This window comes from Alosa pseudoharengus, unplaced genomic scaffold (genome assembly GCF_046254945.1).
Source record: "Alosa pseudoharengus isolate Yale_2024_CS ecotype anadromous, Long Island Sound unplaced genomic scaffold, YU_APseudo_1.1 YU_APseudo_1.1_scf_5, whole genome shotgun sequence".
NCBI lineage: Eukaryota > Metazoa > Chordata > Actinopteri > Clupeiformes > Clupeidae > Alosa > Alosa pseudoharengus.
The window spans coordinates 30,892,724-30,919,688 of record NW_027468837.1 but is presented as its reverse complement, the minus strand read 5'-3'; the positions used below and the strand labels follow the sequence as shown (position 1 = coordinate 30,919,688).

At 40.2% G+C, this 26,965-nt stretch overlaps 1 long non-coding RNA gene across 1 annotated transcript; it reads left to right on the top strand.

Annotated features, from left to right (window-relative positions):
- The first annotated feature begins 24,270 nt into the window (after positions 1–24,270).
- On the top strand, positions 24,271–26,065 carry LOC143103963 (uncharacterized). Its single transcript, XR_012982966.1, has 4 exons — positions 24,271–24,348; positions 25,360–25,430; positions 25,561–25,644; positions 25,961–26,065. It is a non-coding gene; the product is annotated as an uncharacterized LOC143103963 (long non-coding RNA).
- The last annotated feature ends 900 nt before the right edge of the window (positions 26,066–26,965 follow it).

Sequence of the window (26,965 nt, the reverse complement as noted above, 5' to 3'; positions counted from 1 at the left end):
GCAAGGCCACTTGGCCTTCAGTTGGGCATATTTGGTGGGGGGCACAAAGGCCACATGTCAGGGCACCAAGGCCAAAGTTAACTATACAGTAGTATGCTAAAAAAATGATCAAAGTTGTATTCACTGCAGTAGACCTGCATCACTGTATGAAACATTACAAAAACATAAAACATCACATATTACATATAACTGTAAATCATTTGATCATCTAATATTTTCAGATATTTAGGCTATATTTAACATTTATTTTGTATTTGGCCTGTTATAAAAAAAATGTATTAAACCATTTAAGCACAGCTCAGCTTTAAGAAACTCAAATAGCCTAGATGCATGCTTAGCATTTTGTGATCATTAAGGCTACACAAACTCTTATAGTCAGCTGTCCTCTGATTTACCGATATCTAGGCGACATTTGTAATATTTATTTTGTATTTGGCCCGTTATGAAATAATGTGGAACAATTTAAACACAGTGTAAAACGTAAATCCCAAATTTGGAGACATCCATGTATGTTGAAATTTACTGCAAATTCAAAACGGGATTAGTCTGGAACGGCTAACTGTACAGGGGACTGCTTTACACCTTTCTGTTCGGTAAGGTCTGCTGTTTATTCTGATATATGGTTTGTCATATGTTAAATGAAGGGTTCGTGAAGTATTCCACCGAGATGAATGGGTAGGGAGATGGACGCAAAACCTTCAGTAGAATTTATGATTAAATTGAATGATATTATTTACTTTTCTCGCGAACCCTTCACCACAGCAATTAGCGGCTAACATTGTTTAAAAGCTGAGAAAAAGCTCTTTCATGTGATACTTGTGATGTCTGTGTGATGAGTAGGCTACTTCTCGAGTAGGCTAGTTCAACTGAGAAGAATGGGTTAATTTGGACGCACTTTCTTTTTTGCGCTGTCACTTTCTCCACTGCGTAATTTGCACTGTGAATGCTAAGATTATTTTGACAGGCCATAGGCTAAATATATATCGCTATTAGTAGGACGCAAAGCAGAATATTTAAAGAAGGGGGCACCAAGGCCTAACCTGACAATTAGGGGTTTGCACGGACGTCACGTTCTGGCCGGTAACCATGGTAACCCAGCACGCGCGGCCATATTGGCGGTACTCAGTGAATGAAGTACTATGGGGTATTATGCACTTTGGATATCTTACGTGATTGTAGCCATGTCTAAACAACAGAAAAGCTCATCAAAATGCGTCTAAGATGCAAAGGCATATAGGGCAGGACTTGGACCACAAGAAAATGCGCGATGTTTCGAGAAATTACAGTTTATGGGCAGCGCAGATCCATGAGTTGGGTGAGGGAGACGAAGTACCAAGTTCAACCACAAGCGCCCCCCTTCCTCTGATAACTTCTGGCATTATTCTCCTTTCTTCCTGGTTTTCTAATAACTTTTGGAAGTTGATACCTACACCAGATGTTTTTCTCAGTCTGACCTATTGGTACAACCTAAAACACGGCAATAATTAACCATTTTCCTCGACGATGTTAGGGATTTACTTCAGTGCCTAATGCTTTCTAATGAGGCGAGTATCTCCAATATGGCAACGTCCAAATCTGATGACACGCCGTGCAAACCCCTAATAGCCAGATGAATTTCGCTCCGCCTAGCTCCACTCATCCATCTGGAACCGATCCATTGAAGTGTTGCTTCAGAAGGCTGGGCCTAATCAAAAAATGCTTGCATATGATTGAATAAGCCACTTGTCCGTCATCTATTGACGTGCTACTTCAACCACTCACATCGAAGCCAACCCGTGACGCTGATAACAGTCTCTCAGTCGCTTCTACGCTGTGTCACATCTATGAAACTCCCGCCCTGCGTCCTGATTGGCTGAACCATAAAGTCGGTTGCAGAAATCACTCTCAATGGAAGAGGTCCCAGATGGATGTGAGTGAAGCTAGGCGGAGCTAAGCGGAACGACATTCATCTGGCTATTGTCAGGTTAACCAAGGCCACCGTGGCCTGTAAACCTCTGATTTTCAAAGGGGCGTCACGGCCAACGCAAGGGGCTACGACGGCCATGGCCGTCGTGGCCGCCGTGAAATTCCTACCCTGGTTTCCTCTATAATGGACTATCTACATCTGTGGGCAAGAGGGCTCATAGGGTCAGCTCTTGCACGGTGAGTTCTTTGGATATGGTCTTTGAAGTGGTTAGCATACTGCTTGTATTTTGATCCATGTTATATAACGGAGCTATTAGGGGGATATGTATCCCCTGGGATATTTGTGGATGATTGGGAGGACTTGTAGGAAAATGATTGATCAGGTCAAGCATGAAAGAGAGATTTAGAGGAGCAATGTCCCACCAGTTCTATCTTCACATTCCATCAGATGTGTGTAATCATACTTACACTCCTTTGATTTACTCTATTTCTGTGCAATTGTTTCATGTACGGTATGACAGGGGTAATTCAATCTACCCCCTGCACTGCACTGAACTCCACTATTCTAGAGTAAAATGCTAGTAATATCTATTTAGTAAAATGACTACCTGTTTTCTGAGCATTTATGATTTGTTTCTATATTTGAATGCAAACTAATACAGAAATGGTGCATTTATGAGCAACTGGGAACTGGGAGAACTCAAGGGGCGGCACCAAGCATTCGTTGGAAAATCTCACTGCACGCAATTGGATCACATTACAACCAATGTTTACAGACTGATTTCGGACTTCAACGCAATTGGATAACTCTACGACCAATGTTTACTGAGTGATTCGTTGCAGCGCTGTCGTCATCTGTTTAGCTCGCCTCATGGCCCGCCTATATCAGATACACCGATGTGATTGGTTCCTCGCGATGCAAGGGGTGGTAGTATGAGTTGGTGGTATGAGTTGCCCAGTGCTCTCCGTTCCTTCGATCCTTTCTTCCTCCTTTTTAAAGAGGGGCCTAAAGAAATATCGGTAACACTTTCTATGAAGGTTGTATTTATAACGCCCTATGAATGCATTCATAATGTTTTATAAGGTGTCTATAAAGCATTGTAATGCTCATTATTACCATCTATATGTATTCACAAGTCATCATAACCAACTTCATGATGCATTATGACAACTAATTATGAATGATTATAATTTTAATCTGAATAATGCATTATAAATATGTCAAGATCTGCCGACTCAGTTTTATGATGCATCATAACTACTTCTCTCTGCTTAATGCGTATAGTGATGCATAAAGAGTTTTGACTTCTACTGTAGTCCCACATATCTATAGCTATAAGTATATGTAATAAAGTTATAATAATTTATACATCTCCCTACAGCACACAATTATAAACAGCTATGCAATATCATAAGTGTTATTTGTCAGCTAAGTAAAGTGACAGGAATATGACCCTATCATTAACAGATATAAGTTCACTGAGTAATTAAAGGGTGCAATGAACTAAGTACCGAGTCTGCCATCTTTACTCCATATGCACAATATTATAAATTACTATGTTAATGTCATAGGTGTTATTTGTCAGCTTTAGGTAAAGTAGAGCAAATGAGGTATTGTTATAAATACATATAAGATCATTATAAACAAATATGAGGCAAAATGAAATGAGAGCCTGAACATAAAGACAAAAGGAATGCATTTAGTTCACTTTATTTTCATTTAAACCAACACACATAATTATCAATGCTCTGAGCACATTACACAAACACAAGTGGCACGGCATGGTCCTATATTTTGTGGTGGTGGTTATTTTTGGAATAAAACTCACAATGCCACTGAAATCTATCTTATGAAAGATCGTTCGAATCAAAATAGACCTTTGGTTTAAATGAAAATAAAGTGAACTAAATGCATTCCTTTTGTCTTTATGTCCAGGCTCTCATTTCATTGTGCCTCATATTTGCTTATAATGATCTTATATGTATTTATAACAACACCTCATTTGCTCTACTTTACCTAAAGCTGACAAATAACACCTATGACATTAACATAGTAATTTATAATATTGTGCATATGCGGTAAAGATGGCAGACTCAGTACTTAGTTCATTGCACCCTTTCATTATTTAGTGAACTTATATCTGTTAATAATAGGGTCATATTCTTGTCACTTTACTTAGAGCTGACAAATAACACTTACGATATTGCATAGCTGTTTATAATTGTGTGCTGTAGGGAGATGTATAAATGATTATAACTTTATTACATATACTTATAGCTATAGATATATAGGACTACAGTAGAAGTCAAAACTCTTTATGCATCACTATACGTATTTAGCAGAGAGAAGTAGTTATGATGCATCATAAAACTGACAAGTGAGTCGGCAGATCTTGACATATTTATAATGCATTATTCTGATTAAAATTATAATCATTCATAAATAGTTGTCATAATGCATCATGAAGTTGGTTATGACGACTTGTGAATATATATAGATGGTAATAATGAGTGTTACAATGCTTTATAGACACCTTATAAAACATTATGAATGCATTCATAGGGCGTTATAAATACAACCTTCATAGAAAGTGTTACCGAAATATCTGTTCAGCATACACTTAGTTATTTAAGCAGTTCTTATGACTTATGGGTTTGCATATTATAGCATTTGTTTATTTTCATTAGGCTATTGATCATTGATATTACATTGACATTATTGTTTATTATTGCTATTCTCCTTAATGTAGTCAATATTTTAAAACTGTTCACTGTTAATTTTAACTATTTTATTGTTTTTATTTATAAGTCGCTCTGGACAAAAGCATCTGCCGAATCACATAACCATAACCATAACTTTAAGGACAAGCTATATGACGAGAGAGTTTAACTGTATCGCTTTCTCCATTGTGAAGGCTACAACTTTAAACTTCATGAGACTCTGACAGACAAAATTCAAGAGGGAACACTTTACAAAGAATCTTTCTGTGTGCATGTGAAATACACTTAAAAGAAGAAAGCTTCACAAAGCTCTTCTTTGTGCAGAGGTACATAATTACTGGGTTGATATTAATGGGTGCAAAAATTAACAAAATCACAAAAATCACAGGAGATGAATACAAAATCATGACTTCTTAATAACTTAGTCTTAACTGGCTTTTACAGAAATCATGATAGGAAACAATGCACGCCATTGTTAAACAGGATTGTATTTTGTATGCTGGGGGCAAAAACATGATGAACAGGACTGATAACATACTAACTTAACAAAACCTGTCATCCCCTAATACACTATCTACACAAACTGGCTTATCAATGTACAATTAACCAAATCAGGACCGTGGAGAGCACAACACAATAAAGTGAATTTCTGATTTTCACAGTTGTGACTTATCATCAGTTTGCCATATTGCTCTCTGTCTGGACAAAAAGATGGAAAATGTTTACATTAACATAGCAATGCTAGCCTGGCGGGCCATCCTATATCATTGAAATGTATAGTCTGGAATCGAATCATTCACCTGCTTAATCCATGGGGCGGGCAGAGAATTGTCTTTCAAACTGCCTAGGCATGCAATAGGCCAGCGCTACGACCATATCCGTATCCGGTCGGCAAAACGGCAAATACATCCTTCTTCGAAAGGAATGACTTAAGTGCATTGTGTTGCTCTACTTTCAAAGAAAAGCACAAGTCCAACTCCTCCAAAGTTGACGCCAACGCCGATTCAAACAACCACTCTTCGTTCGCCATAGCCACCTTCCTTGTTGTTCACCGTCGCAGGATGTCGTTATCCTGTTAAGCCCGCCTTAAGACTCTCTAACGAAATAGAGCGCTGTGATTGGAGAACATCCACGGTGTTAAGCCAATAGAAATTCCTATGGTTCGATACTAGACGTACAGGCTGAGCAAATTAATTTGCCGCCGCTAGGGTGCGTCTAGATTTCTAGGCTATAGCAATGCACCATCAATGGCAGAAAGCAAGCAGAAAGCAAGCAAATTAACATTGAACTTACATGAAATGTAATCTTTGAATTATAATGTAATATTTGAATTTTGCACTCAACTCTACACACCCATTACTCTCTGTGAAATATCTCACAAACTCTTCACTCAACGCATGGCAAACCCTATGTCAAGATAAACAGCTGACCTTGCCAATATGAGGATATAAAGCACATCTCTGTACAATAAGTGGTTCCCGAGTACAGTAATCCGGTTTTGAAATTGCAACACATTTCTACATGGTCTCCAACTTTCAGCCTAAATTCTGATGTATTATTCTGATTCTATTATTGCTGATGCTTTTTACTCAGGGCAGTAGTTTTCAGATTGCATTATGTGCATACATAATTGCAAAAGGGTTATATTTGTCTTCTCAGTTAGCCTTTTAAAATGATATCAGATTAGCAAACAGAATGTGCCTTTGCAACATTGGATGAATGGTTGCTGATAATGGGCAATGTAGATATTGCATTAAATATCAGCCATTTCTTTCTACCACAGTCAAGAACCCTTTTTCAATTATGTAAGCACATAATGTAAACTGCTGCCCTGATTAAAAAAAAATGCAAATGATCTCAGCTGGTATTCTGTTTATAATGAAGTGGAATGAACATGTATAAGTGTCTCCAAATTTTTGACTGGTAGTGTATATATTGGCCATTACAATGACCATGGTAACTACCTTATCTTAGATTAACTGAACAACACCACTGACCACTTCATATACTGCATATTTCATGGAGTGCTGAATGTACACTTTTTTGAACATATCTGAAGTGAAACTCAGCAAATATGGTTTGTGGTTGGGGACTTATTGCAGTATCATCATAACTATGGCCTAGGCTACAGCACAGATATTTCCACCCATAGATAAAAATAAGTCAAACCTCTGAATTGTGTTTGAAACTGCACCTGATTGATGCATTTAAACACTAAAATATACAATTTTTTCGTCCGGGTAGAGCCCGCCGGACCACCCTAGGATGACAGAACATCAGAGGAACGCAGGTCAAGCCAATAAACAAAACATTTTATTTCTATTTTATTTGGTAGGCCTAAGGATTACAGTTTATGTAAATCAGTGGTTCTCATTCTTTAGAATTTAAGTGGTTCTAGTAGATTCCTTTGGTACCCTAATGTTAATTTAACTGGGACCCTGGTCCCAACACTGAGAACCACTGATGGTATGAAATGGTATGTATTTTTAATTTTTTGCTGTACACTAGTTAGGGAATCCAACTTGTGACCGAAGGGTGGCGGTACGATCCCTGACTGGAAAAATGTGGGTGGGGGGAACGATTGAACAGCGCTCTTCCACATCCACATCCACGGATGAGGTGCCCTTGAGCAAGGCACCTAACCCCCAACTGCTGCCCGGGCGCCAGGATTAAGACTGCCCACTGCTCCGGGTGTGTATGTATGCTTTTAGTGTGCTCACTGCTCTGAGGGTGTGTGCGTGTGTGTTTGAATGGGTGTAGCCTACACTGTGTGTGTTGTACACTACCCCCAGATGGGTAAAATGCAGAGAACAAATTATAAGCATACTAGGCCAATAAACCTGATTTACATTTACATTTACATGATGCTATATGAGCCAAACAAAACAGCTGCGTAGCCTACACAGAAACATTTTGGTTGGCCCCACTCCAAGGTTTTTTTGAAAAGTTGGCAGCTCTGGGTTGGAGTCTGACCCAGAGTGGTGGCTCTGGTCTGACTGAGTGCAGGGCTGAACCAACACAATGCAGGTTATGGCATCTGTGAATGTTTGCATGCTGTCAATGTGTTAATTGTTTGTGCGCCTAAGCTGATAATGTTTGTAAGCCTTGGCATTCTGCTTTATTTCTCTGAAGTGTTGAGAATAATGGGATTTTCTGAATTTTCTGTATAACTCCTTTTAACTGAAGCAAAACTATGTGTAAAACTTAATTATTGCCTTTGAAATCAGGTGGCTGATTAATTCAGACAATTGCTTTGAAGGCAGACCTGTGATATTTAACACGTTTACAGTAATGAAAATGAAGTAGCCTAATCTCTGAGTTGTTTTGATGGAATTAGGCTAACATTATCAGAGGTTAACATTTAGCTACTCCATAGCCTAACAAAGTTTCACAAAAAGAGAGACTTACGACAGTGGACCAGCGCAAGGTGAAAATACCAGAAAAAGAAACACCAGCCCTCTGAGATATCATGTTTTCTACTGGGACAGGACAGGAGATTATTAACCTAATTCACAATGTTGAAGCTGGCTCCACATCTTCCTTTGCTCTGGTTCTCTTCAAGATTTTATTTCACCTTAAACTGCGTGTTTGGGCCACTGAGTGGCACTGTTTACCTCAACATCGAGCAAGTCTGCAGCTCAGGCTTTACCAGAACCCGAGCTAGGCCTAATCTGCATAATGCAAGACTCATTTTAAAGCCCCTTTAATAACCTGTAATAATAACCACAACATAACTACACTAGCCTAGCCTACCGCTCAAAAGTTTGGAGTCACTTAGAAATGTCCTTGTTTTCATCATTAATGTTGTAAATGACTGTGGTAGAAAGAAATGGCTGATCTTTAATACAATATCTACATTGCCCATTATCAGCAACCATTCCTCTAATGTTCCAAAGGCACATTCTGTTTACTAATCTGATAAGGCTATACTGAGAAAACATTGGAAACCCCTTTTGCAATTATGTAAACACATAATGTAATCTGAAAACTGCTGCCCTGATTAAAAAAACAATGCAACTGATTTCAGCTGGTATTCTAATAGAGTGGAATGGACATTTTAAGTGACCCCAAACTTTTGAACAGCAGTGTACATTCATTAAAACAAACATCATTTTTTGACAGGTTTGCTCATTAATGAGTAATAATCTTAACATATTTCAATGATAGCTTTACTTGTGTTTTATATTTCATGTTCTTATATTATATTTGAATTGAAGTGACATAAAGTGCAGTTTTATACAATAAATGCATTGGTTCTAACTCATTCTCATAAACAAATTCTTAAAAACAAAATCATGTCTGCAAAATGAAGTCACTGAGAGTTAAGGCAAGTTGCATAAAGCCATACAGTTTACATGAGTATGACACAGCACATTTGCAGGGAAGAATACAATAAGATAGGCCCATCTGAAAGCTGAGGGAATCACTGTATGAAACCAGACATAAAACAGTTGCCATTGTTTCCTGATGATCTGTGGCTTAATCATGCATGAAACTGACGGCCAGTTCATCCTAAGTTCATGTGTTATTAACAGCAAATACAGTAATTTTACTTTAGTTGTGTCTAAACAATGTCTCTCTTCTCACTTTCATTGACACACTTTCAAATGTATACTTTATAATGTAAATGTAACATTGTAGTGATTAGACAATTATCTGAAGTACCGACTCAAGTCACAAGATGGCAACAATTTTTTTCATCTCAGCATTCTTCCAAGAAGCAAGCAACCCTGTACATGTCATCTAGTTGCTGGAAACCAGTTTTTAAACTGAGTCAGTTAAACTGTAACTTAATGTTACTTTTATTTATTTTTTTCCCTGTATAAAAAATGAAATGAAATGAAATTAAATACAGATTTCAAAATTGGCACGCTCCTAAAATAATGGTCATTTTTTTGACAAATTTCTTTTCTGCCAAAATCATAATTACATTTTTGGTTAACTTTTTGTGTTTTCTGAAAAAACAGAAGAAATACAGTAATTCCATTATTTTAGGAAGGTGACAAAATACATCTTTTTCAGGTGAGCATAGCTGTGGGTCATTTCAAATAGAAACAGGAGAGGTGTTCAATATGTAGAGGATTTTCCACAGCGTCCAATCAACAATCGAGCCTATTTACCATCAAAACCTCTATCTCTCTATCTTAGGCTCCTATTGAACAAACCACAGACACAAGGGATACACAACAAAATTACAAATGACCATAAGAAACACACAGTATGTACATTTACAGAAAGGATTCTGATTCACACTTTCAAGACCAGTCTAAGTGTCTCGCAATGACTATGGAAATATACCATAGTTTATCTTTTATTTCTTTGCACTTTGCAGGCTACATTCACAAATACATTAGTCTCTACATAAACAGAATATAGGAACAGGAAAATGTTTCAGATCCATCTTTTATTGCGACTGCAAGATTGGTAGCCCAATTAACAGTCAGTGACATGGTGACTTCTATTCTGTGCTATAAGCGACTGTCTGTGCGGCATACCCCTTTTCAACATGACTCCTAACCTTGGTTGAAAGATTACAGAAGCTAGGTTTAGCTGTGACAATATCCTGGGTAATATCCTAACAGTTAATGCTATTTTCCTTAGTAAAATCCGCATTTGAAAGCCTTGTCACTAGTTGCCACAGTCTGTAGTTACTTTGCCTATTAGACTCTGCATAATGAAAAAACTTTGAATGTTCCTTTTCTTCTTTGGTGGCATAGCTGATCTACAAAGCGCAAAAAGGGGCAAAATGTGCGTGCTGAAGGGCAAAGGGAATATTACAATGTTTTACACTGGCCTTTTTTGGGTTATGTATTGGTAGACATCCCTGATAATTTAGCATACACACTCACTCGCTCGATAACTTAGCATACACACTCGCTCGCTTTTCTGACAGTGTCACTACAAAGTAGGCCTAGGCTATGCTTTGACGCTGTTGTGTGTGTCAGATAAACCCCCTTTCAGCCAATCAAATGACAGTGTTTCTTTTACTGTCGTCCTGGCCGTCGGAATAGTCCAAATAGCACAAAGGAGTTCGCTAAAATATTGGTGGGGACAATTTTGTCATCTCAAAATTTTGATTGGGACTACTCTAAACCTTCACCCATGCCTCCAGTACCCTCCTCATGAACACTGGAACTCGGCTGTGTATCATCAATAACATCATCTTAAAGTTTGCAGATGACACCACAGTCATGGGTCTCACCAAGGGTGAGATGATGAGTCAGCAATGGTGTGAAGCCAACAACCTCATTGTAAACATCAGCAAGACCAAGGAGATGGCAGTGGACATGAGGGGTGAGCAATAACATCAGCCACTACTGATTGGTGATCAACGTCGTCGAGAGAGTGGACGAAGTTCCTTGGTGTCCACATGAGTCAAGACCTCAAGTGGTGCATAGCTGATAAAGAGTACCAACCAAAGGATGTCCTTCCAGAGACGATTGAGAACATTTGGCATGTCATCCCAGGTCCTCACCAACTCCTTCAGATGCACTGTGGAAACCCTGCTAACCTGCTCCATAGCTGTGTGGTTTGGTAACAGTACATGCCTCTGTGTGTTTGTGTTACTGTGTACAGTATGTGTGTGTGCGCATGTTTGTTTGTGTGTACATCATTTGTGTGTGTGCATTTGTTTGTTTATTTGTGTAGTACGTGCTCCATAGCTGTGTGGTTTGGTAACAGTACAGCGCAGGACAAGAGGGGACTGCAGAGGGCGGTGATGCTGGCCCAGCAGGTCACAGGGACGGATCTGCCATCACTTCAGGACCTATTGATCCTTTCATGGTCCACGTCACAGGAAAATGCGCATGCATATTGGGGTCAGAAAGCTTTCCATCTCATTGAATTGTGTGTGTGAATTGACTGAAACATCAACAAAACGTCAAGAAAAATGCCTACTTGTACTACTTTTTTGTGTGTATATGTAATGGATGCCAGCTGGTATAGCTATGTGCGTGTGGAACGTTGGTAAACCTCACTCCCAGATGAAGAGTGCTGGCATGAAAGCTAGCAGCCTGGGCTTTTAGCACGATCGTCAGCACGCTCGACTCCCGTTCCGGGGTGCTGCTATTTCGCGGGTTCGAGTTCGGGTGTGTGCAGAGCTGAATCACACAAGTTCAACACAATGCAGGTTATATGTAAGGGATAATGTATAGAACGCCGGTCTTTATTGGGAAAATAAGTCCCGACAGGGCGAACCGGACTTGTTCCGCCCTGAAGGGACTTATTTTCCCAATAAAGATCTATGGGGCATGGAAGCTGGTAAGATCAGATTTATGTTAGGTGCTACATATGATGTGCTCCCATCTCCCAAGAATTTAAGTCAATGGTTTGGTGAGGATGATAAATGCATACTTTGCTCGTGTGTGGGCAGTCTCCACCATATCCTATCAGGATGCAAGGTAAGTCTCACCCAGGGGCGGTATACGTGGCGTCATAACCAGGTATTGAAATGTGTGGCAGCGGCAATAGAGGATAAAAGGAGAGAAGTCAATTCATTAGCAGCTAGTAAAGGGGTAAGGCAAATTAACTTTGTACGTCAGGGGGATAAACCTTGTTCCGCAAAGGCCAGTTGAAAAATGGGGCGGGCTGGGAAATGAAGGTTGATCTTGGCCAGCAGATGGCGGTACCTCCACATATAGTGAGTACTAAGCTACGACCCGACGTAATTTTATGGTCGGATTCAGAGAAGATAGTTTACTTCATTGAACTCACTGTTCCTTGAGAAGACAGAGTGGAAGTGGCCAATGAGCTGAAGAGAGCTAAATACACTGAAATAGCATAGGAGGCAGCTAAGCGAAGTTGGAGTGCACGATTAAGGCCTATTGAAATCGGTGCACGTGGGTTTGTGGCCAGATCTGCTATTGGCTTGCTGTCTGAATTGGGCATTTGTGGTCGAAGTCTAAGGCAGGTGGTTAGTAACATGTCTTTAGCAGCAGAACGGGCAAGCGAATGGTTGTGGGTAAGGAGAAGTTACCCTTCCTGGGGCGCAAGCTAAGGTAAGCTAACTGGCTCATTTGTCTTGGTTGTGGGTAAGGAGAAATTACCCTTCCTGGGCCGCAAGCTAAGGTAAGCTAACTGTTTAACCTTTAACTTAACGAAACAGGTTTTTGGCAGCATGGGGCGTAAGCTAACTGGCTAATTTGTTTTGTGTTTGGGATGGGGCCTAAGCTAACGGGCTAAGCTAACTGGCTAATTTGTTTTGTGTTTGTGATGGGCTGTGCCTAGGTTGATGGTTTGTTGGCCAAGGTTTTTATGGTTATGGTTCAGTCCACATCAACGGGACGGACCAACCTAGCCAACTTAGACCATGCCTAGGTTGGTTAAGGGTATTTGGATGTTTGTTGTGGTAATATTGTGGCATCATGGGGCGTAAGCTAACTGGCTAATTTGTTTTGTGTTTGGGATGGGGCCTAAGCTAACGGGCTAAGCTAACTGGCTAATTTGTTTTGTGTTTGTGATGGGCTGTGCCTAGGTTGATGGTTTGTTGGCCAAGGTTTTTATGGTTATGGTTCAGTCCACATCAACGGGACAGACCAACCTAGCCAACCTTGACCATGCCTGGTCTGGTTAAGAGTATTTTGGATATTGGATATTTCAATGTGGTAATATGGTGGCAGCATGGAGGGGAGTGTCTCCAGGACGCTGGTTTCACTGTTAAGTCTTCATGAGGTGTCGTGGGCCTAACTTAACGAAACATCGGTGAATGAGGGTGCCCACTTGATAACCCCAATGACATGCCGCATACTATATAGGCTACTGCTGTTGGATGGGCCATTTGTATTGTGCTTGTGACCATTTGTTGGCGGATTTGTGGGTAGTGTGCTTTTTAAAGTTAAACTTGAGCAGGGGCTTCTGAATGTGTTTTTACCTTGGATTTTGGCACAAGGGATTTTAACATCTAATCCTGTGTATTAATGTAATGGATGACAACAAAGTATCTTATCTTAAAGGTTAGAATAAAATAAATATTCAGGCTTCTTTCTTGCCATATCAAAAGTGGACATCTCTGTAGAATGACCCGGCACACCAGTGGTGGAGGAGAGGAGGGGCCTGGCTATGCCCTTAGAAGTTCAGTGGAGGCATCTGAACCTGTGTCACACTCTGATGAAGGAAAACAGAAGAGAATATTTACAATAACAAACCAAAGCATAATGAACAACGGAACTGTGACAGAGTACCGTCACTTCAGTTGAGTATGCGCTCTGACTGCCATACCAACGAGCCTGGCTCTTTGGTGTTGCGGTCAAGCTGCAGGTTTAGTGCCCCGGAGACTCGGGTTCAAGACCAGGTGGGGTCACTGCTCTCTCCCTTCGCTACATACGGTGTCATAAGTGGGATGGCATGCCGTGAGGTCATCAGAGGCTTGCCCAGTGTGTGAGCCGTATCAGGGACCCCCAGAGATAGGTTGACCTCAGTGTGAGGGACCCCAGAGATGGGTGAAGCACTTGTGTGTGGGGCACCCTGGGATGGGAAAAGTATGGCTGGTGGTTGTGCGAAGGACACCAGTGTGGGTGAAGTGCATGGGCAAGCTTCCCGAAGGGGAGGGCAGTGTGACGGAATACCGCCAATACGGTTGAGTATGCACTCTGAAGTTGCAGGTTTACTGCCCCGGAGACTCGGGTTCAAGAGCGGGTGTGGTCACTGCACTCTCCCTTCGCTACAGGAACGCAGACATAAGGCATTTTAGATAATTTCACCATGACACAAAGGCAACTGACCTTTCTTTTTCATGACAACAAAGCCTGCAATCACAGTCACTCCAAGAAGAACCGCTGCAATAACACACCCAATAATGATGGCTGAAATACCTCCTGTAGAAATAAATTAATCAAATATAAAATGTGTGTGTGCAGGGGCGCCACAGGGGGTGGGGTGTAGACCAATTCTAAGGGCCCAGTACAGACAGGGGCCCCCAAGGACCACTTACTAAAATGTTTACAGTGGGCATTGCTTCGATTTGGCCAGCTTCCCTCGTGGTCCGCACGCGGGATCACGCAACTTTAATTTGTATTTTTCCAGTGACGCTGCAACGACACTGCAACAACCCAAACAACCGGCAGATGTCTCTTGTGAGCAGGGTGTCTCGTAAAAAGAAATGGAGCCTGGAAAACCCTACACAGACTTCACTACAGACTTTAGGAGACTGGTTTAGAAATAATTTAATAGCCAGAAATATGCCTGCCCTGCCCTAATAAAGAAATATTTGGTTAACTGCGAGTGAATCCCTTTGCAGCCGTAGAAGAAACGCAGGACAAATGAAACATTCCGGTTTTCTCTGAGTGCAGCGATGATAGACAGACATCATTTGGACAAAATATAGAGTATATTAACCTCTGTTGCTCAGCCAAATGCCTTAAATAAAAATGACATCTGATGACCTATGTGTATGTTGTTACTGTCCATAACTGAACTCAGTATGAGCAGAGCTTCCATTTGAGCCTAATATTAAGGCTCTATGACTATTTTGAAAAATTGACATATTGACATATTGGCGGCCATCTTGAATTTGAAGGTCAAAAATAGATCAAATCAATAAATCTACATAATTTATGAATTTCTTGACCCAAATAGTCTCAGAAACAATATGCAGCACTGTGGGCAAAACCATTAAAAAGTTCATTTCCAGCTTGGCTGTCGGCAGCCATGTTGGATATAGGGCTCTCAATAAATTTCCCCACATTTTTGTGAGGGGCACCCCGGCTAATATTTTTCTTTTACCTTTATAGATGACAAAATCCAGTGAGAAACGAACCTTCGCTCTCCACGGTCATGGAACTGCTATAGATGACCCAACTAAAAAGTCGCTAAATCTAGCGACAAAGTCTGCTCCCGTGCAGTTGAAACTCTCCTAAACGCGCATCTCATCTGTGATTTGCTGGAACAATGTTTTTATGGACTAGGTTTTGCCCAGGTTGTTTTTGTTGCCGTTTTTGGAGCCCGGAAGTTCCGGGAGTCTCCCGCATATTGATAGCGGCTCCCTGACGCCCGCAAATTAGGCAAAATCTCCCGGAATCTATAGTGAGCGATCAAGAGCACGCATGCGAGAACGTGTGTGCATCTGAGTGTAGTGCGCACACGACGGGAGAGAGAGAGAGGGGTGGTGCGTGTGTGCCTGAGCGCATCCAGAGAGCATCCCGATTGGCCTGTTTCGCTAAATCAACCAATCAGTTTTCAGTGTAGGCGGGCTTTTATCTCTTTTCTCCGAACTTATTTAATTAGTTCAGTGTATAGGAACAGGAGCATCATGGCAGAGTCAGTGCCTCAAAAAAAGGAAAATGTAAGACCCATTTCAAAGTGTAGGCTATTGTCTCATAAGAGTAAAAAATAATGATAGGCCTAGTCTTGCACGCTGCACTGTTTGTAACAGTGACTTTAGCATTGCCCATGCAATTGCAAAATACATGTTGAGGTGAGTTTAACAAGTGTCAATTCATGTGCATATTATTCAGGCTTATACTAGATGGCTATAGTTGCTACATAAAAGACTAAACTACCAAAATCTACATATTTTATTTTCACAATTTCTATCTAGGCCTTCCTTATTTGGTGTACTGACTAGACATTATTGAACATATCTGTATTTAAGTAGGCTAACGTTTTTTTTTTTTTTTTTGGGGGGGGGGGGGCTTCGTGATACCTCCCTGAAATGACTTTTTGCAGGTTGGGATGTCTGCAGACAGCTAGTGGTTGGTTAGGTGATGTTTGCAGTAAGTGACAAAATGTTTTAGCCTAAAAAACGTGTGGCATCGCTTAGATCAGTGGTTTTCAAAGTGGGGGCCGGGGCCCCCTGGGCATTAGAAATAGACAAGCACGTTCATATATTGTAATCAGCAGTGTTTGGAATAACAACGTTTAAAAGAACGGCGTTAGGTAACGACGTTATTTTTTCAGTAACGGGGTAATCTAATTAATTACTTTTCCCGTCGTTACAACGCCGTTAACGTTACTGGACGTTAAATGCGGTGCGTTACTTACTATGCATTGATTGAATAAACTGTGTAATCCAAACGCATCCCTGGCTCACAGCTAGTGAGGAGGTGGGTTAATAACGACGATTATGATTGGCTAAGGCAGAGTCATGTTTCATGATGGCCAATCAGAGCCAGTGTTTTTACACACTTGCCAGCACGCGCCACACACACACGCAACAGCTAAAATAGAGATTCGACGAAACAGCAGAGGTCAGGAGCAATCCGATGAAAAGTTGGCATTTTCAATGTGGAGATATAAGCACTACTTCAAATTCCTTGTGGTCAAAGGCAAGAACGTGCATGTAATGTGTACATTATGTCCAGGAGCGAAGACTTTGTCAACATCCGTTGTAAGCAACTCTAATTTAATGAAGCATCTCACACAAGCATCTAAAGCTAGTGGCCAAAAACACTGATACCTCCACCACAGATGATAGCTCGCCATCCACTAGCAAAGAAGGACTCGGAGCAAAGTCCTCCAAGCAGCAAAAGCTAGATCTTTCTGCCTCACAACAAAAACCTATGACACAGGCTGAAGTCAACCGTATAGGTGCAATATCTTGAATTTCCCCCGTGGGGATCAATAAAGTAATAAATATCCAAAGTTATGTAGCCTACAAACACCTGTCTGTTCTACTCATTTCAACTGGCTGCTCAAAAAATTCTTTGACATATACACTTTTTTTTTTAACAGTAACGCAAATAGTTACTTTCCCTGGTAACGAGTTACTCTTATCATAGAGTAATTCAGTTACTAACTCAGTTACTTTTTGGAACAAGTAGTAAGTAACTATAACTAATTACTTTTTTAAAGTAACGTTCCCAACACTGGTAATCAGTTTGACATTTGCATTAAGATGATGGAAAGAGAGACTAAACATATCCAAGGCATAAACATTGTTTCTGTTATAAAAATCAGAACGTAACAAATACACAAAGATGTATCGATCCATTTCAGCAAATGTCATGAACAAAGATGGGGGGAAATCCTGCAAGTAATCATCATAATAAACTTTCTCAAAATAGTGACTTTGTTTCTAAAAATAATGTTAAGTATTTTTAATGTAGAGATAATCTCTCGACTCAGTTTAAGAAGGTTTATCATTAGGATTTTTCTGTGCTATCCAAATAAAGGCAAAAAACCCAATAAATATACTTAAGGTAGATTTTTTTCAGGCCACTGACTTTGTGTTCAAGAGAATGTTTCTGTAACCTGGGAATACTGAAGGTAGGGGTGAGCTACACAGTGTTTCCCCTACAATGTATTCATCAGCGGCACAGCGCCGCTCCTGGAATTCAAGCGCCACTGCAAAAAAAGTCGCCCAATACATTTTTTTTTTTTTTTTAAACCACGCAAGTGAACTTCAGGGGCCTGTTGCACAAAAGCAGAATTAAGACATCCGGGATAAGTTACTGAGCTGCGCTCAATGAATCCAAAACAAGAGCGTACAGGCTTAATTGGTTGCACAACGAGCAAGCCAGGATGAGCAGACACGGATTCATCAAGCCAGGTGAAACCCATCCTGGATAAGTGCGCGCTCACGGCTCCCTCAAATAGACCCCGCCACCGATCACAGATTCATTGATTCACCATGGCAACTAGAGTGGCTTCTTTGCTTCTTCTACGGTGTGAAGTAGGTAGCGATAGCCTTTTCACAACAGCAACAAACAGCAACACCTCTGTTTAGGAGAATATTGCAACTAGTGCCGCGACCACCACGCGCTAAATGGTTAGGCACTCCCGTGACGTCACATTGTCGCATGACAGGTCGGGAATGGCGATATGTAAAAGTTAATTAATGATCACAAACGTTTAAATAATGACAGTGGGTCTAGTTATATGTGATAACAATGTGTAGTGGGCAGTGGAATAACTATTGGTTTCCGTTTGTGGTGACTGCTGACTGAGATAAGGGATGAGATTAAATACATGGATTTCTATGCAACGTCACGAAAACATGCGTGCGCAACCAAGAGGCAGAAAGCACCATAGAACAGCATAGAGCAATGCCAAAAGAGCACAAGAATAAAATGAGTTTTTGTGCTGAAAACTGCACCAATTCGAAATCACGATAGTTAGAGAATGTTAAATATGTTCAATATCTCTAACGGAATGCATGTCTTCATCAAAAATGACAAAATACGATGTTATATTAATAATGCAAATGAACGGCAAACTTTGAAATATAGTCTGAAATGAGATGTTATTATCATTGAGACGACAGGGGTATACAAAAAAATCTGATTGTAGCTTACAGTAGCCGACTATTTAGGTTAAGTTTATAACGTTGTGGACGGCCACCAAGCGTCTTCTGCCCCACGGCTGCGCACGCATCTAGTTTTGTTGGTAAACGGGAAACCCGTGTATAGATCCTGGAACTTAGCCTGGTCTGGAGCAGGCTAGCTCCACAGAATAAATCGCCATGGTGATTTATACCATAACATATCCTGCTGCCCCCTATCCCGCTTTTGTGCAACTGGATCACGGATAAATTGAGCCAGGATAACCAAGATATCCCGGCTTAATCCCTTATCCTAGTTTTGTGCAATAGGCCCCAGGAACTGCCGTTCGTTCAGGTTTGATGTCAACAAATAATAGTAGGCCTAGGCTAACGTTGAAGGCGCAGTCAGGGATTCCACAGATCACGCTTGTTTCTGTTTCTGTTTAAGTTTATTAGCAGGCGCAATTTTGTGCAAAAAACGTAGCCTACATTATGTTAACCAAGGAACCAAATTAAACACGGCAGTGACATGGAAAACATAATTCATTTAATTTACATATTTTTATGCACCATGCACCTCAACGCTACTAAGTTAGCTTAAAACCGTGAGAATCACGGGACAAAAATAGGACATCAATTATTTTTGAATGCATCATGTATCGTAAATAAATATTATATAAATAAATGTCTTTTATGCACAGTACAGCACACTGTATATTCTAAATAGTAATAGTTTATACACTGGCCTACGGTGTACAGTTGTACAGTGGCTAATTACTAATAATGTAAATGAAAAAGGTGAAAGAAAAACATCAATAATCCTGTTCAAGTACTGCAATAATCATGCTTTGTAAATGCTTGTGTTGATGGTTATGTCAAAATTTGTAACTCAATCTATCCATTTCTTTCACAAAATCCACCAGAAGTCTAGCCTGGCTAACGTCAGACCTCATCTCATTGAGATGGGGTCTGGGAACTAGACATTAATTTTCTCATATTTGAAACGTGGTTTACGAATGCCCAGAGCCGTTTATTGGGCGCTACGAATGGCTATCAAATGCATCTGTACGTAGCTCATAACGGCTTCGGTGTGTAGTCATCGTCTTGCTGCCAGTGTTGGTCAAGTTACTTGGAAAAAGTAATTAGTTACTGATTACTGATTACTTATCCAAGAAAGTAATCTAGTTACTTTACTGATTACTTATTTTCAAAAGTAATTAGTTACTTTACTATTTACTTTACTTAGTTACTTTACAAAAACACACTAGCTATACACAACCTGAATACGCTTTTTTAAAACTTGGTTATAGTTTCAATCTTAACTTTTTGGTGTGTATACTCCTTCATTCGAATAGATGTAAATAAATGGTGATGGTGCCCAAAGCAGAACTGTTAGTTTAAAATATTTCTTAAGAAATACTACTAATTTGATGCAGTTTAACTCATTTATAAATGGTGCGCTGTCACTTTAAGAGCATCTATACAACTCTCATAATGATCAGCTCCATTCAAATATAAGCCTATGGCTAGTCCACAAACTCCACATTTGGCACTATATTAGCAATAGTCATGATATTAAGTTGGTATAAACAGCTAGCTAGACATTTTCTGTTTGCAATTAAAAGTGATAGCCTATATGAGCCTGGTAGCACCTATCTGAGTGGAATGTGTTTCAATCGGCATAGGCTACTATGCTTCATGTAAATGCTTAGAACCCGATTGACGCAAAGTGCGTCAAAAAACACACCCTTTCTTCTCTGTTACATTGCTCCGGAACGGTTCATCGCAGCGAGATGAAACCTTTATTGCACGACAGAGCAGAAGTGGGGCTTTCCAACGAGACTACACACTTGTCTGTACGATCAAGTATGAAAATTAAAAAAAATCATGAAATTAAATCAAATTGCATCATATTTACAGTCTATACTTCTCTGCATTCACCTGCACACACATTACTCTAGTTTGAATTACTCGCGAACCCGTGATCGCATCGATATGGCAAGCATATCAGATGAAAGAGGGGGCACAGGGCTATCCATTGGTACCATGTTTATCGATCCTTCTGGCTTATAAAACCAGACGAAGTGACTGCAAAATAATAACGTCATGTACACAAACCAACGCTGCACACTCATTACTCTCGTTTGAATTACTCGCGGACCCGTGATCGCATAGATATGCCACGCATGTCAGATGAAAGAGGAGACTCAGAGCTATCATTTGATACCAAGTACATCCTTCTGGGTTATAAAACAGACGAAGTGACAGCAAAATAATAACTTCATATAGCTGGACTTACCCCACGTTTTTGTCTGTTCTTGTGGCAAAGCATGTTTATAATCCAATGCTATCATGTGTTTCTCTATGGCAAAGCATGTTCATATTCCGGTTTTGAGATCCTAGCAAATTCCTGCATGGCATCCAATTCAAGGCTCACATTGCATCCCAATTTCAACAAATAAACACCTTTTTTGCCTTTACTTTGTTCATGGCAATGCAGTAAAGAGTTGAGAATTATTATGACTGCATACACACAGGCACGCAGGCTAACACGCAACCTCGGGTCAAGTCAGGTCAGATCAGTTCGTGTCACAGATATGGAGCGCAGAAAGGTCATTTTTCATCACTAAATAAAAAATGGCATTTATTTCCGTAAATCACACAGCAAATATTTCTGTAAATTGCTCAGCCCCAGAGTATCCCTCCAACATGGCAATTATATTGCCCGATTCAGGACAGTCTGCCCTACACACACATGAAATGCATGTAGAGCTGTGAGCTTGCTGTGGTGAGATACATGTCGAAATATAAGAATTTTTATAATACACTTTTTATATTTTAATTCTTTAAAAATCAAAATAAAATCAATGCTAGTATTAATACATGAAATGATGGCAGATCTGAATAGCCTAAACTCTCCTGAAAAAAACAATATATAATATATGTGTGTGGCACTTACAATGACCAGAATAAATCCTTATGAATAAAGGTAGTGAAAATGCCCTAAAAACAGCTTAGGGTTCTAAGGGTTAAGGCAGTGGTTCTCAAACTTTTTCTTTCATTCCCTACTTTGATCAGGGGGGCCTTTTCGAGCCCCACCTGTCCTTCATTGCTCTAAGAAAGTGGTAGGTCAAGCTTAAAATTGTCAAATGTATTGAAATAATGACAAGTTCTAAATATATCCTCTTCAGCAGAGTTAAAATCAGCTGGTGCTGCAGATATAATAATAAATAAATACATAATGTGCCATTGTAAATTAAACACACATATTTCTGTTTTCCAGCAACATATTAGGAAGCATAAGCCAATATTTTACAGCATTGTACAATATTCAATGAAATACCAACATGCTGCATTAAATGGATCCATAATCCAGTCATACTGAGCACTGCTGGTTGGGAAATATTTTTGAAATAAACTTTGCAGGGATGTGATGTAGGCCTACTGTTTAATACATGGGATCACAAGAGTGGCTCCCGAAGCAGACGTTTCAGCGATTTCACTCAGATTCTCAAAGGCATACTGTTGCGATCGAGGCGCCTGTCCCATACCTCAAGTTTTTTGGTGAATGCAGTAATCTTATCTGCTAGGTGAGGTAGGTGCTTGTCTTTGCCTTGTAACTGGATATTTAACTCATTGAGCTTTCCAAATATATTGCAAAGATAGGCCAGCTTTAAGAAATGTTCATTAGTGAACGTGCTTGCAGATTCAAACATGTGCTCACGCTGCCTTGACACGAGCGCTTCACTATGAATAACACAGTGCGTCCATTGCGCATCGGGTGCTACCTGGGCCTAGGCTACAGATAAAAAATAAAATAAAGAAAAACTCCTGTTTTTCGCGCCCCACCTGGCATGTCTCCGCGAACCAGTAGAGCAGCGGTTCCCAAACTTTTTTCCCCGCGGACCACCTTCTACATCCTGACTCGGCTCGCGTACCCCCACCATCCAATACATAAAGTAACTCATTCTATTGACGCATTCCAGGCATCGTTGTTTAATTAGCCGCCCTACATGATAACATAATCAAAATGTGCAACTGGTCTATGAGCTCTCACATTAAAAAAAACAGTGTGGAGAACCACATTAGAATGGTTAGGTAGCATCTCACTGCAGACCACGCACTGTGGGCAGTCTGTCTCCCAATCCACGTGAAGCCTAGGCCTATATCATCATACTTTCGTTTTCTTCGCGCAGTCTTTTCTGTCTCGTCCTTTCTTTTATCCCCTGTGCTCCACCTCCACCTTCATCATTCTGCCCCCCATCCCATCCCATCCCATCGTTACCTGTGTCCTGCTCTGTTTCTCTCGCTTCTCCTCTTCGATCGCTTTAATTAGGCCTTTTGGACAGTGTCCCTGTTTTTAGCCAGTTTTCCATGTTTACGCAGCCTTCTACCTAGCCTATACTTCAACGAAACTAACGCGCCAAATATTCTGGCTGCCCGCAGAAAATCACGTGTTGCCTATTGTGTGTAGCTTATTTTTTAATGAAAACATACCCTATTATAGAGTTTACAAATGATTTCCTTTAATTTCACGTTTCCATATCATTATAACCCGATTCGAAATTATGTATTATTTATGAATTAATTAGAGTATTAATTAATTAATCATTTTTAACTCCTTTCCGCCATTGCCCTTTTCACCTCGCGTACCCCCTAATGGCAGCTCGCGTACCACCGGGGGTACGCGTACCACAGTTTGGGAATCCCTGCAGTAGAGAAACGCTGGTTTAAGGGAAACGAATTATTGAAGACTTGCCCCATGAAGACTTGCCCCATTAAGGCAAAGACCACATTATATTTTTGCCCATTTTCCAAATCACAGTAAATGCAGCCAGAATATTATAATGCCCTGGCTTCTGTTATAACGGGCCAGTAGGCTACAGGGAACCCGCAACGTCCTCTATTTTCACCTGTTGCTGCAGCCGTCATGTCGGGATCTGGGGGTGTCTTAATGAGTTTCACATTTCTGTGCCGGCTTGCTAGGTGCTTGCTCAGATTTGAGGTGGAATTTTTCGCTGTAGACAACATGTTTCTTCCCATGAAGAGTGTACAGCGTTAATGTTTTTTTTCGTAATGTCTGAACTGCAATGAATTAAATGCTCCATGTTCGCGCTCTCTCCCGCACTCCATGTCTTGCACACGTGTGTTTGTTTACATCTATATCGCACAGCTATAGCCTACAATCAAAAAAATGAAATCTCACTATTGTTCATCTTAATAAATCCTCTTTTGTAGGATTTACAGAACAAAATTAGGTTTCTAAGGTGAAATTAAGTTAGTTGTGTTATTTCAAATCAATAATGCGTTTTTGCTGATTAACTTAACATGTTTGCATTGGATCTACACAACTTTCTTGAACAAAACGCATTAGATTAGGAAATTTGTCCCTCTATAGTTGCCGTAGCATTATTTCACAACTTAAGAGGACCATGGTGAGGACTCCGCCAGAGACGGTTGAGAAAGTGAAGCTCTGCCATTTTTTCCTTGCTTACTCACAGAACATTTTTGGATCCTGTAATTGCAAGGTATGTATTTGTTGCTGTTCATAGTGTTTTTGTTTTGAGTTTAGCGAGTTTGTCGTAACAACAACTTAAATAATCATTTTAGTAGATCTTATAGTGTACATGTGTTACTAAACTCGAGCAGCTAGCTTCTAATGTTAGCTACTAAATCTGTCATGGTGGCTGGCGAGCTAAGTCATCTCAGGCTAGAATTCTATCATGTTTCCCAGTTTAGTTTTACTCCCTACTGAAGATAGACAGGGGTGGTGCCTTGATGGGGTTATTTCATATAAACCACAATTGAATGTTCATAGAAGTGCCAAGGTCAACACAACTTCATGTATTTAACTGGTAAGATAAGATAGCAGCTATCGTTAGCCCCATACAAACCCTGCCTGGGTTTATGTGAATACTAATTGTTGGATCAGTATCGGAAAAGTTAACTGTTAACGTAACTGTTAGGTGCACCCCACTCTGTTTGACCAAATTATCCTTGTGTGTCATGAACAATTATGCAGGCTCTAAAGTCCATCAAGAAACATTTTAATCATTTTAATGTTCGTGTAGCAAACTCCATCTTGCCTAGTCTCTCTGTAGCTGCTAACATTAGCCACGTGTAGCTGCAAGTACAGCAGTTGCAGGAACATCAGACTTGTCATTATTTTTGTATTGCTATCATAGGCTACTTGGCTCTCATCCGGCTTATATATCAGTTAAAGAAAGCAAATGGCAGTTTCTTGCATGGGAACTTGTCAATTTTAAGCACACACATTTGTTCTCAACCACTATATTCGGGAGGTAAATAATTTCACATTTGTCATGCTAGAAGCTGCCTACTCTTCAATGTTTGAATGATTTGTTAATCACAAACAAGTAACTAATTAAATCACAAACAAGCCAATCTAATTAAAGGTTATCTTCCTAGTTAAATTTTATTAAAATTCTCAATTGATTCTGTGATCTAATATTATTATAGTTTTACACATTTTAGTGTAAATTTGTTGAGTTTGATATACTTTCTCTTTCTCCCCACAGGCCTTTATGTGGCAGTGCAAAGAGCGCAAGACCGGAGTGTCATCAAGGTCTCATTTATTGAAGTATTACAGGTTAGCTCATGGTCATTTTGGTCACAGACACCCATGCCATATGCTAATTGTAATTCTTTCTGTATTTCCAAATGCTGGGTTGTATTGTTACTTGTTCTTCCTATCTCCTCTCCCCTCATAACGTTGTCAGAATGTCAGAACTCGACATCAACTGCTCCAGGCTGTCTGCTGTGTGTGCGTAGGAAGGGAGGAGATCATGGCTGCCATTGACCAGGTTAGTGAGAAGTTGTTTTGTGCCTCCCACTTTGAAAACCTGTGATCCAATATTAGGCCATGAGCTACCGGACCTTACCATGCAACTGCTAACTTTTTTTGAAAGGTCTTACCTTGCTGACATGAATTTGAAAGTTAACATTGACATAGGGGTGTACTGCCTGTTTCAACCCCATGAATAGATTTACATTGAAGATCAGTGCGTTCCAAAAATCTCTTTTAACATTTAACATTGGGGGTTGCATGGTAAGGCATGTTAAACATTAAGATACTTAATTTGTAAATGTAAGTTGTATGTTCATTTCCCTATTTTGCAGAATCATACCATTGGCTTGTTGAGAACTTGCAACCTGAAAGCACTTGTGTACGAAGGCTCGGAGAAACTCATAAAGGAATACCTGGTAAGTGTAAATGAATATCAAAAAAACAGTAAAGCATTACAGCAGCGAGAGTAGGAGTGGTACGTCTAGTGGCAAGATGGGTATGAATGAATATGGCTTCTTATATTATTTTAGTACCCATGGACATTTCCTTGTTCATGTTTGGGTGCTTGTAATGTTTTGTTAAGTCTGTCTATATGCATATTAAAGCAGAATGCATGTTACAGCAGAACAAGTCACCATTGGTCTGTTTGTCACTGACCATGCATACACCCTTTACAGACAAAGCTTCCTAGTCTGTGTTGGTAAAATGTCACCCAAAGTTTTAATCTTTGGTTAACTAGCTTTTGAGTTAAAAGAAATCATAGACGTTAGAGGGATTTGGGAGAGCAGAGAGTCTAAAGCAATGGTTCGGAGTGAATTTCACCCTAGGGTCATTTGCACGATGACCACGAGCCAAACACACCCCCAGAAGCTTTTTTCCCTTGGTCGAACATTGGTCAAGTTCGCACTATCAGTCTATGTTTCAGCCCAATGGCTTAGCATTAGCACTTTTGAAACCAGAAGTGTATCTCGTAAATTACCCCACTAATAATGTCCGGAATATTACCAAACTTCTACAGTAGTACAAAAAGGGTCTGTAAACAACACCTACTGCAACGCTACGTCGACGTCACTTTGTGATTTGGGAAAAGCCCGTAAAAGTCCTGGCAGAAAGCGATGCATAAGTTTTATAAATGCTTGTATTTTCAGGTCAACACTTATTGACCTGAAAATACAATTCATCATCCAGTTATCAATATATGACTATGGAGTGTTGAATTCACTAGCTTTTCCTTTACACGTGTGAATTTCGCAAAGGACTTTTACGGGCTTTTCACAAATCACGGAAGTGATGTTGACTTAGCGGTAGCAGCAGAGAGTAAAAAGCTACTGGGGGGG